The 13,213-nt window shown below is 39.6% G+C and overlaps 1 protein-coding gene across 6 annotated transcripts in view; it reads left to right on the top strand.

The window, feature by feature from the left end:
* Positions 1-13,213, top strand: part of LOC118544846 (leucine-rich repeat and immunoglobulin-like domain-containing nogo receptor-interacting protein 2) — a 1,211,198-nt gene that overhangs the window by 997,528 nt on the left and 200,457 nt on the right. The window contains exon 7 of one of the 6 annotated variants that reach the window (XM_078061338.1): positions 12,674-12,764. The exons of the other annotated variants lie outside the window; for them this stretch is intronic. The gene's annotated coding sequence lies outside the window, so the exon portion shown is untranslated. The remainder of the gene's footprint in view (positions 1-12,673; positions 12,765-13,213) is intronic. 6 annotated transcript variants of the gene reach the window in all.

The raw sequence follows: 13,213 nt of genomic DNA, 5'->3' as shown, positions 1-13,213 counted from the left end.
TTGGGCATACTGTATGCTCAATAAAACCTTTTAAATTGCTAACAATAACAGGAAATATAGGGCAATTAGCAAATTCATGGATTTCTATTTGGTTTTCTATTTCAAAGGCTACTATTTAGAGGGCTTCTGCTTTGCTTAGCCGTTAATGTAGAAGTTTGAATGACATGACAAGACAGGATTGCTTTGCCAGAATTCCCAGTTGGCCACACAGATGGACAGACCATTCTAGGTGTTAATTTCATGAACGCACCCTAGTCTAGGGTCTTGCTGTCTGTTCTGCAGGCCCAGGAATCTGATTCGTAAGTGCCTAGAGACAAAGGGTAAGTTTCTCTCTCTCTCTCTCTCTCTCTCTCTCTCTCTCATGTAGAACAGTCTCTCATCATAACACCCCATACTTGATTTATAATCATAAGTTTGCTTTGGAGCACCCAGAATCAGATCCAAAAGAGCTGTTTTAGGATTCAAATGTCCAGAGATATCAGGCTTCGAAAGTCCAACTCACTCATTTCAATGATGAACACACATCTACTGGCAGAACCAGAAGGATGAAGCTTTGCTAAGGGTTCCCCTTCTCCTAGAGACAGTTTGGAAGGGCTCTTTGCCTCTGCAACAATCATTTTTCTGTTTCTGTCACTAATCAACCTCCTCTCCACTCACCTCAATGAACACACACACCTTGTCATTAAATACGTTCATCCATTCAAGAAACTTCATTATAGCCTACAAGTCATTCTTTAAAGTTCCTTCATTGAAGCACCAATTTCATAAGCATTTATTGAGTTCCTTCTATGAAGCAGAGACTGGACTAGGTGTGTAGTAGATTTGGCTCCTACTGTCTCAGAGCTTATGGTCTACTGGGATATACAAACATGTGTTCAGGCAGTCACCTACAATATGACATGTGTTGTGATGGAAGTGGAGGATGCGATGAGAGAAGCTAAGAGAAGCACATAATGATAGGCTTGAATCGGACTCATCTCCCTGTATGAGGTTATATCTAAACTGCAATGTGAGAGTTGTGCAATAACTAGTTGGAAGAAGTGCATATGCTTATGTGAAGTGTGTGTGTTTGTGTGACAGAGAGAGAGCGATAGATTTGGGAGGAAGAAGGAACGGCATGTATTAAGTCTCATGAACAAATGGCATTTTGTAAACTGAAAACAAGTAATTTCACATAGTGTTGTTCTGACCCCTTATGTGTTGATTTCATAGTTTACTTCTCCGTCTTTATGAAGGGAACATTTCTTTTGTTGCATGTTTACAATTAATGCAGGAATGAAGGCTTATCATTCTGAGTGGGTTCTCATTTTAGAAATGTCGCAGCTCACACCAAGCAGCTGTCACCCTCACTAAGCCAAATCCTCTACCAAGCAAACAGCCTTCGGAATAGCTTAACAGAAACATGGTATGTGCATTTTTTAATTGTTCTGTTCGCCTGCAAAAAGCTAGCTGTGGTAAGCCCTTGATTAGTGCATCGCATTGATATCTTAGCAAGTACTTATTTTATTGTCTTTATTTAAAACAAAAAGAGCTCGACTTTTTATAGTATAGATTTCTTCAATTTGGATATAATTTCCCTTAGCTTGGTAAACTACAAAGACTTAATAAAATCTTTAAGCACAGTTTGCAGAAACCAACTACTTCTCATACTGTATTTTAGCCATTGAAAAAGTAGGTGGATAGAGAAGTTAAGATTTTCTGGCTTCAAATGAATAATTTAAATTACCAGTGGCTAAACAAGATAAAGCATACCAGGCACAGTATAGAGCAAACTCTTAATATATACATACTAGACTAAATAAATCAATGAAAACTATTTCCTTGCTAATTATACACATGGTAAAACTGAAACATTCTAATAATCATTATGTGGTTAAAAGGCCCATATGATAGATTACTTGCATTGTATGGCATTTCTAGATTGGACTTGTGGTTCACACTTTCTTTCCAGAGAATACTCTAAAAGTTCAAAAGAGTGGTGGTCCTGTCCCCATTGTGAAAGCCTCTCCCTTGGAAATGGACCTTCTCTTTACCTGGCAGTAGATGAGTTGGTCATCTTATGGTCTTCTAGTTTCCATGTATATCCCAGAAAGCTGGTGCTAGCCTTTAAGCCTCAATAAAAAGAAGAGGGTTTTTTGGGGCCCCTGGGTGGCTCAGTCATTAAACGTCTGCCTTCGGCTCAGGTCATGATCCCAGGGTCGTGGGATTGGGCCCCGCATCAGGATTCCTGCTCGGCGGGAAGCCTGCTTCTCCCTTTCCCACTCCCCCTGCTTGTGTCCCCTCTCTCACTATGACTCTCTCTGTCAAAATAAATAAATAAAATCTTAAAAAAAAAAAAAGAGGGTTTTTAAAATTTTTTTCTCCTGTTCTAACTCACTTCCCAATTTTCCACCCCCTAGAGTTCAGCTATGTGCTCCACAGTATCAAGTCCTGCAATATAAGAGAAAATACCAGATATAAATGCATTTTTTGAATTAACATATAATGTATTATTTGATTCAGGGGTACATCAGTCTTACACAATACATACCCTCCCCAATGCCCATCACCCAGCCATCCCAGCCCTCCCACCCCCCTCCACTCCAGCAACCCCCAGTTTGTTTCCTGAGTTTAAGAATCTCTTATGGTTTGTCTCCCTCTCTGGTTTCTTCTTGTTTCATTTTTTCCTCTTTTCCCTTATAATCCTCTGCCTTGTTTCTCAAATTCCACATATCAGTGAGATCATAGGATAATTGTCTTTCTCTGATTGACTTATTTCACTTAGCATAATACCCTCTAGTTCCAGCCATGTCGTTGCCAATTGTAAGATTTCATCTTTTTGATGGCTGCATAATATTCCATTGTATATATATTCCACCTCTTCTTTATCCATTCATCTGTCGATGGACATCTGGGCTCTTTCCATAGCTTGGCTATTGTGGACATTGCTGTTATAAACATCAGGAAGCACGTACCCCTTCGGATTACTACATTTGCATCTTTGGTGTAAATAGCCAGTACTGCAATTCCTGGATCAAAGAATAGCTCTATTTTCAACTTTTTGAGGAACCTCCATACCATTTTCCAGAATGGCTGCACCAGCTTGCATTCCCACCAACAATGTAGGAGGGTTGCCCTTTCTCCGCATCCTCACCAACATCTGAAACTTCCTGACTTGTTAATTTTAGCCATTCTGACTGGTGTGAAGTGGTATCTCACTGTGGTTTGATTTGTATTTCCCTGATGCCGAGTGATGTTGAGCACTTTTTCATGTGTCTGTTGGCCAGTTGGATGTCTTCTTTGGAAAAATGTCTGTTCATGTCTTCTGCCCATTTCTTGATTGGATTCTTTGTTCTTTGGGTGTTGAGTTTGATAAGTTCTTTCTAGATTTTGGATACTAGCCCTTTATCTGATATGTCATTTGCAAATATCTTCTCCCATTCTGTCGGTTGTCTTTTGGTTTTGTTGACTGTTTCCTTTGCTGTGCAAAAGCTTTTAATCTTGATGAAGTCCCAAGAGGTCATTTTTGCCCTTGCTTCCCTTGCCTTTGGCAATTTTTCTAGGAAGAAGTTGCTGCCGCTGAGGTCGAAGAGGTTGCTGCCTGTGTTCTCCTTTAGGATTTTGATGGACTCCTGTCTCACATTTAGGTCTTTCAACCATTTGGAGTCTATTTTTGTGTGTGGTGTAAGGAAATGGTCCAGTTTCATTCTTCTGCATGTGGCTGTCCAATTTTCCCAACACCATTTGTTGAAGAGACTGTCTTTTTTCCATTAGACATTCTTTCCTGCTTTGTTAAAGATTAGTTGACCATAGAGTTGAGAGTCCATTTCTGAGTTCTCTATTCTGTTCCATTGATCTATGTGTCTGTTTTTGTGCCAGTACCATACTATCTTGATGATTACAGCTTTGTAATAAAGCTGGAAGTCTGAAATTGTGATGCCACCAGCTTTGGTTTTCTTTTTCAACATTCCTCTGGCTCTTCGGGGTCTTTTCTGATTCCATACAAATTTTAGGATTATTTGTTCCATTTCTTTGAAAAAAGTGGATGGTATTTTGATAGGGATTGCATTGTATGTGTAGATTGCTCTAGGTAGCATAGACATTTTCACAATATTTGTTCTTCCAATCCCTGAGCATGGAACATTTTTCCATTTCTTTGTGTCTTCCTCAATTTCTTTCATGAGTATTCTATAGTTTTCTGAGTACAGATTCTTTGCCTCTTTGGTTAGATTTATTCCTAGGTATCTTATGGTTTTGGGTGCAGTTGTAAATGGGATCAACTCCTTAATTTCTCTTTCTTCTGTCTCATTGTTGGTGGATAGAAATGCCACGAATTTCTGTGCATTGATTTTATATCCTGCCACTTGACTGAATTCCTGTATGAGTTCTAGCAGTTTTGGGGTGGAGTCTTTTGGGTTTTCCACATAAAATATCATATCATCTGCAAAGAGTGAGAGTTTGACTTCTTTGCTGATTTGAATGCCTTTTATTTCTTTTTGTTGTCTGATTGCTGAGGCTAGGACTTCCAGTACTATGTTGAACAGAACAGGAGTGGTGATAGTGGACATTCCTACCATGTTCCTGACCTTAGGGGAAAAGCTCTCAGTTTTTCCCCATTGAGAATGATGTTCGCTGTGGGTTTTTCACAGATTGCTTTTATGATATTGGGGTATGTACCCTCTATCCCTATACTGTGAAGAGTTTTAATCAAGAAAGGATGTTGTACTTTGTCAAATGCTTTTTCTGCATCAATTGAGAGTATCATATGGTTCTTTTCCTTTCTTTTATTAATATAGTGTATCACATTGATTGATTTGTGAATGTTGAACCAATCTTGCAGCCCAGGAATAAATCCCAGTTGGTCGTGGTGAATAATCCTTTTAATGTACTGTGGGATCCTATTGGCTAGTATTTTGGTGAGAATTTTTGCATCCATGTTCATCAGGGATATTGGTCTGTAATTCTCCTTTTTGGTGGGGTCTTTGGCTTTGGGATCAATATAAATGCATTTTAAGGAGAGCAATCTATCAGGGCTTTTTGGACTGAAGGTGAAGAATGTGGGTTTCACTAGAGTGTTATTAGATGTTTGATTGTTTTGCACTTCTAATTCACTGATAAGCTCCAGTGATCCTAAAGTGTCTCATTTTTACATATACGAAAAAGACACTTGAAATCTTTAAACTGTCTTTAAAACTACAGTCAAAGAGAGTACTTTGAGAGTTACCTGGGTGGCTCAGTCAGTTGAACGTTCCATTCTTGGTTTCGACTCAGGTCGTGATCTCATGGGTTGTGGGATCAAGCCACGAGTCAGGCTACGTACTCAGCGGGGAGTCTGCTTGAAGATTCTCTCCCTCTGCCCCTCCCCCCACTCTCTCCCTCTCTCTCTCAAATAAATAAATAAATAAATATTTTTTAAAAAAAGAGAGAGTATTTTGAAGAGGAAACTGCCTCTGCTGAATTAGAGAGCCTTCAGAGTACACAACTTTATTTTTTTTTAAAGATTTTATTTCTTTGAGAGAGAGAGAGTGAGCAAGAGAGATAGCACAAGCCAAGGGGTGAGGCAGAGGGAGAAGCAGACTCCCCGCTAAGCAGGGAGCCCAACGCAGGGCTCGATCCCAGGACCCTGGGATCATGACCTGAGCCGAAGGCAGCCACTTAATTGACTGAGCCACCCAGGCACCCCCAGAGTACAGAACTTTAAACAGGTGAGCCCCCCAGAGGCTGAATCTAATCACCATGGTCAAAGAGAAGAGTTTCAAGTTTGTAATGCTGGACTCCAGGAGTTGGCTCAGAAACCCCCAAGCCCCGTTTCTGCAGTCTGTGAATGCAGGTCAGAAATAGGCCAAAGGCAAAAGGCAGTGTTTCAGCCAGTATTCCTTTCCTTAACATTCATTTGTAGAAGATAAAGCAAAAGATTTCTGTCAAAAAATAAAAAATAAAAAAGGACTTGGAGCTAGAAAAAAGAGCTTTGGGGTAAAAAAATTTTTTTAAGAAATTCGTGCCTAAAGACAATGAATTGAACCAGACCAGACATTCTTATCACTGCGAACACTTGGAACTCCTTTCTCCATCCTTCCCTGAAAGTTTCTCTTCAAAGCTCCTTTTCCACATGTCAATTTATGGGTTTGATTATGGATTTACATTTGTAGTATTAATGTATTTTTAGTCACGGAAATATTCAACCTATTGGTTAAGATTACCCCAGTGTTGGGATGGCTGGGTGGCTCAGTCGCTTAAGCATCTGCCTTTGGCTCGGGTCATGATCCCAGGGTCCTGGGATCAAGTCTTGCATTGGGCTCCTTGCTCAGTAGGGAACCTGCTTCTCCATCTGCCTGCAGCTCCCCCTGCTTGTGCTCTGTCTCTTGCTCTCTGACAAATAAATAAATAAAATCTTTAAAAAAATATTACCCCAGTGTTAAAATGTTTAAAATGAAAATAATGCTGCTTCCTACTTTGTAGGATGGACTCAGTGAGATAATGCAGGGAAAGTGCTTAGCACAGTACCTGGCGAATCCTCAGTTCTGTCAGATACAGCAGCACAGCTGATGCCAAGGGAGTAGATGCTGTTTGGGCTGTATTTCTGCCGTGAGGGCTTCACAGGAATCAGAGCTCTACTTCTTTGGTCACAGTACAATGTTAGAATTGGGAAGGGAGAAAAATGACAACAAATTATTGAGTAGTGAAAGCTCTGTACATTTTTGGATAGTAGGAAAATCCTGCAGTCTGGATTTTAGGACTTTGTCCATGCCTATGAGCTCTTTATCTTTTCAGTATGCCTGGGAGCCCCCCAAACCTCCCATCCACTGTGATGCGTGCAACAGCCCCGTTCTGCATTTTCATGGGGTTTTAGAGTAGGTGGAGGACTTTTCAGGTATGGTCTCCACCCTGCTCAAGCATGGCTCTAATTAAAACTGTTCTGGCTGCAAGGAGCAGGAGTTTTAAAACTAGATCTAATAAGGAATAAAGAGATTGTTAATGAAGGGCATCCTAAAACTCTGCTTCTTTCTGCATATTTGTTCCATTCACTTTCTTGTAGACTTAGTGTTTCTGTTTCCTCATAATTTTTTGCCCCCACTGCTCTCTCCAATTTCACGTTGCGCTTGGTTTTGGTTTACTGTGGTGATTATGGTCTGGCTTATAAGAATTGTCAACATAATATCCCACAGCTAACATCAGTGCCTGAATCACCAAATATAAAATTTGGGGAAGGTAAAGCTGATTGGCCCACCTTACACTGAGTGTCTACCTATGGCCCAGAAGCTGTTGTGGGATGGGGGTAATGGCACCCAGAGTCACCTGTGGTGGGCAGAAAAATGGCTTCCCAAAGAATTCCTTGTCCTAATGCCAGAGTCTCTGAATATGTTACCTTATCTAGCAAAAGGGACTTCATTAAAATAAAGATCTTCATACGTAAACATTACCCTGGATTGTCTAGGTTGGATCTGTATAATCATAAGGGTGATTATCAGGGGAAGAGGAAGGCAAGAGAGTAAGCGTCAAAGAAGGAGATGTGATGAGGAAAGCAGTTTGGAGTGAAGCAGGGCCATGAGTCAAGAATGCAGGAAGCCGCTTGAAGTTGGAAAAGTCAGGGAAACACAATCTCCACTAACACCTTGGAACACAGCTCTGAGACCTATTTTAGACTTTGGATCCCCAGAACTATAAGAGAATAAATTTGTGTAGTGTTAAACCCCTAAATTTGTGGTAATTTGTTACAGTAGTAATAGGAAACCAATAAGCCACCCCTTTCAGAAGTAGGGGCAGTTGCTAGAGGTTGTTAATGCCAGCCACCCTCTATCACCTCAGGACCTCAGAGAAATCAAAAGTGTTTTTTCAAAGGTTAGGGACTTCTTGCTTTCCATTTCCTAGCTTTTTTTCTGTCTCTGAAGAGGCTGAGGAATCGTCACTAGGTTCTTCCATGTCAGTAGAAGCTGTCTTTGTTTCCTGAGAGTAATAGTAATAGTTACTTCATATTTGTGAGTATTAATTTAGATAATACACCTATGAAAAGTTACTTATAACACTGTCTGGCACAGAATAAATGCCAGTTATCTGAACCCTATCAATAAGAAGTAAAATATTAATGGCGGTCTCGGAGACAAGTGACTAGACTGAAGTCTAAAGGCTGAGCACTTGCTGCACATCTTCCTTGGCTCAAATATTTCCACATGTGTCATTCATTCAGGCTTCACAACAACATGGTAGGATGTATTATCTCCATCTTATAGATGAGAACTGAGTCTTAGAGAATTTAAATAACTTGCCCAGAAGCAGGAATGTCAAAGCTAGAATTCAAATGTAGGTCATCTGGCTTAAACAGCAAGCCTCTTCCGAGGTCATTGTGCAGACTCTCACAGTGCCAACAAACCACTAGTCCCAAGAGCACTGCCCGTACTTCTAGTGCATGATATTTTAGAAGGTGGTTATGGGTATGAAAAAGCTGGGAAACACTGGAACATAAAAGCACTGAGTCTGTGAATGTTTGTAAGAGATTCACTAAGTATGCATATTGCTATGGACTGAATTGTGTTTCCCTAAAATTCATGTGCTGAAGCCCTGCTCCCAGGGTGACTGTCTTTAGAGATAGGACCTGTGAGGAGGTGATAAAGGTTAAATGAGATCATAAGGGTTGAACCCTAACTTGATAGACGAAGAGGAAGAGACACCGGAGTTCTCTCTCCCTCTTCACCATGTGAGGGCACAGTGAGAAGGCAGCTGACTACACACCAGGAAGAGAATCCTTACCAGGAACCAGATAAACCTGCACATTGATCTTGGACTTCTCAGCCTGCAGAACTGTGAGAAAATAAACTTCTGGTGGTTAAGTCCCTCAGTTTATGGTATTTTGTTATGGCATCCTGACTGGACTAAGACACATATACCACAGTGGCATCTCCTCTCTTCCTCTGGGTACAGTTATTATGGGTTTTTTTCAACTCCAGGTATTTCAGTGTGTATTCCTATATGAAATACTGTTCCTCATTTCATATCTAACATAGCTGCATCCATTCCAACATTTTTTGAGAATAGAACTTGTGTTGCATGACAGAGATGCAAAATCAGGAAGGACAGACTCCAAGAACTATGGTGGAGCTTCCAGCATAAAAATGTAAGATGTGTGTATGTGTCTGTGTGTGTGTGTGCATGTATGTGTGTGAGATATATGAGCAAAGAAGAAAGAAAAAAGAGTGATGAAAGAGGCAGAATTAGCATCAAAGATTAAACAGAATGCATCTGTTTACTTCATTCTAAGGGAAAAACACAATGCTCTTGGGTAAAGGAAGGGGAAAGAAAGGAACAAGAGTTTTAGAGAAGATAGTAAGAAAAAAGGTCCAGAAAGTTATCTTCTACTCTTCTAGACAATTTCCTTCCTAGACTAACACCTGATATCTTTTCTGGTTCCTACAAAAGATGCTTCCATATGCTGGTGCTTTGGATAGTTGGCACAACAGCCAACTACGGTCCCTCCCCATTCTGCTATTTAGCCTTGAAGCCCCATGAATGGACAGTGATAATTGGAAAAGCAGTGTTGACTTGTGAGTACTTGAAGGAGAACAGGTAGAAAGATTCAACTATGGAACTTCTCAAGGAGCTTAACTTTGCAAATAAGATATTTGGCTACTGGAAGACATTAAAGGATTCATTATTCCTTCTTTCTTGAACTATAGATTCTTGCTTCCATCCTGGGGAAGGGCATGCACTATCACCAGACTTTCTGTGCTTCTTCCCACCCTGAATGCCCCTATGTAGGTTGAGTCCGCTATCACTTAATGCCAAGTTAACTGTCTCCAGTATCCACATTCCAATCATTCTCTCCAACATAGATATGATCTTGTGATTCTCTCCAACATAGATATGATCTTGTGGTTCCCTATGTAAAACCCTTCAGTGACTCTTCCTTGTACTCTGCATCAAGTCCTTTTTGTTCAGGGTGCCCTAAAAGACCCTGTCAGCTTCAGCTATACAAATATTTACAGTTCCCAGAAGGTGGCAAGCTCTCACTCATCATCAGTTACTTTGAACATGCTGTTCTCTCTGCCTTTCCTTACCTGGATAGCCCTATATTCAGGTCTCCATTTAGCTATCACCCCATCTAGATTAGCCTGCCTTTATTTCACATCAGAGGAGGAAACTCCTATGTGTTTCCAGAGTACCCAGAATTCTCATCACATTGGAATGGGATTGTCTGTTTGCTTCCAGGCACTAGAAAGTAGGTGCTGATGGCGGGAACTAATTATTGTTCATTGTTCATCATAGTGTTCGTTATGTTCATCCCAAACAGTGTCCTTTCTGTGCCTCAACTATATGTCAGACCCTCTACTGGCTCACTTATTCATTAATTCATCCAAACATTTATTCAGAAATATGTGTTGAATACCAGGTATGTCTCTGGTACTGTTCCAGGTGCTGGGGACTTGACAGTGACCATAACAGAAAGTAACTCTTGCCTTCATGGAGCTTCCATTGTTATGAGGCTGAGGCAGGAAATAACCACAAGCAATAATGAAAATATAGAAGATAGAGATCAAATAGGTAGTGCTGGTGGGTGGAAAGTGATGCAATCTTAAATAAGGTGACCAGTGAAGGCCTCATTGAAAAGATGACATTTGAACAGAGCATATAAGAGAATTAGACTTGTATTTGGGAAAAAAACAATCCAGACAGAAAGAATTCCAGAGCAAAGTTCATGCTCTTATTTCTCTCACTTAGTGAATAAATAAACAAAAGAACTCATTTTTTTTACCTCACTCTCCTTTCCAGCTACCATTTCATTTTTCAGTTCTGGCTCCTATTTTATATATAGTCTATGTCCTTGATTATATGTTACATATGTTTATTTGCCTCTTGTCTGTCCCCCTAGTAAATTATAAGCTCCATAAAGACAGGGATTTTGTCCATTTTATTCATTACTACATCATCAGAATCTAGAATAGTGTCTGGATACATAAGAGGCATTTGATTAATATTTTTTGAATGGATAAAATAATGAATAATATGTTTTGAAGGAATCAATGAGTTAGAATCCCTATACTTACTGATATGTTATTATTAAATATATTTTCTTCTGCTTTTGTTTCCATGAAGTCTTAAGTTCTGAAAGCCTCATTTTGGCTTCTGGACTACTATATTTCAGATACAGTGAAAATGAATCTTTTCTTCAAAAAACATTGCCCTTTAACATCTTTCACCAAATCTACTTATTTTAAAGAATATTCCCATGTTAGCAAAAAAAAAAAAAATCAGTGTATGGATAATGGCTTCACTCTGATCAGGTATTTTTTTGTTCTGTGTGCTGCTGCCTTAACTCTATGGAAGGGTGAGTTGAATTTTCAAAATATACAAATTAAAAATAAGGAAAATGACAAAGCTCTTTGAATGTCCTTTAAAAAATGGCTACAAAATGTTTAGTACATACATTAGTCAGAGAAGTTTGTGGGGTTTTGTTTTGTTTTGTTTGGAAGGGTGTATTTTGTTTTGTTTGCCTATTAAAAGCCTGAAAGAATTAAGTTCATAGGTACAGATGTGTGGTTCATTTTTAAGTGGGTTAAGGTAAGTCTCAAGGATAAAATGTCTGAAGGAATTCTGTGTGGCAGAACCACACATGCTATTCTAACGTCCTTTGTGAAAACACTTCCCACTTGTGCAGATGGAAGGGACAGTTTTGTTTATTGATTATTTGTCTTGTCCCAAGTATAGTGCATATGTGCTCTTATTGCTTTACTTCAGTGCAGTTTAAGTCCCACAGATCTTTAGGCCTTGGCTCCAACCATTCATATAATCACTGACGCTGGCTGACAAAACCCCCTCCTTACTCCTACGAGGAAGCTTCCCAATGCAGAGGGAAGGAGATGGTTACGATGCCTGACCTCATTGTTTGCAAACTTGGCTTTCTGTTGGAATCACCTGGGATGCTTTTAAATCCACAGGTCACCAATTTGAGCAATTTCTGCTTTAGCCATAATGGTGTGAGCTAGAACCAGACTTCTCTGTCACCATAATCAACTTGAAATCATTGACCATCTGTGGCATTCAGTAGATACCCCAAAAGCGTCACATCCAAGTTGGTAAATAAACTAACACAGACTAGTAGTGGGAGGAGTAATAGCAGTTGTTTTTAATTTAGACAGGACTTGATAGAAGCCAAAAGTCCATTTGTTTTCCCCCAAGATACAAGGACCCAACTTTAGAATTGGGGAAGAAAAAGAAAATGTTGATAATACCATTGATTAGAGAAAACCCCATTACATATTTGCGCAGTGTCAAATTCTGCAGTTCTGGAAAGTGACCGTTTTTCCATTCTCAAAATTTAAAAAAAAAAAGTTTCTACATTCAATTTGTATACTCCATTTCCTGTGCCCTGCACCATCTCAGTAAATTATAATCCTAGTCTTTCTTTACTGTCTGCCACAAATGCCCTAACGTCTTCCTGAGCATCTTTCTAACACCAAATAAAAATAGAGCATCTCTCCTCTGAACCACTGTATTTGAATGTCCCGTAGCTTCCAAACCTTTGTGAGTGCAGGTGAGAGTGTTTTAGTATCGTGGATTAGCGGTTTTTCACAATAATAATTATTTCTTGATCACTGTGAGATAGTTACTGCACGAAGCACATGTGCGCCTTATCTCATTTAACCTTAACAACAAGCACGTGTGATGAGAACCCTTATAAATCCTTCTTTCTCCCCTGCGGAAGCTGAGGTTTGGAGAGCTGGTAAGTAGCGAAACCAAGAGTTGACCACAAGCAGTCTGGCTCCAGAAAACAAGTCCATTGGCTCCACTATATTGTGAGTACTTGGTCTCTTTTTCTTGATTAGAAGCTGCTTGTAGACAAAGACTGTGTTTTTTCCATCTTTGTATTCTCTGTGCTTAGCATTGTGTTTTGTTTATAGTTCGTTATCGGCGGACATTTGTTAAGTGAATAAATGCATGCATGCGTGAAAATTATGTTTTGATAGGTGATGCTGTTATGACTCACACCCAGGTATAAGTGATGCCTACAGGGTAAGGGGCATATTATTGATGTGTTTGGTGGTTTTGTGTTTGGTAAATAATAGCTCTGTTGAATTGCTTTTGATTTTTTTTTTCTTTTAGACTATTCCCTTTGCTTTGTGTTCCCATTGTGCTAGGATTTTTGAAGCAAAATACACTTTTTGACACAAAATAGATGATGTTTTCAGAGCCAGCAAATTTAGTGATCAATATTCTAATCATTAAGTATGAAATTCCTTTAGTA

Source organism: Halichoerus grypus, chromosome 14 (assembly GCF_964656455.1).
Source record: "Halichoerus grypus chromosome 14, mHalGry1.hap1.1, whole genome shotgun sequence".
NCBI classification, from domain to species: domain Eukaryota; kingdom Metazoa; phylum Chordata; class Mammalia; order Carnivora; family Phocidae; genus Halichoerus; species Halichoerus grypus.
Note: the sequence above shows the minus strand (reverse complement) of the source record. Positions and strands in the feature narration are given on the sequence as shown.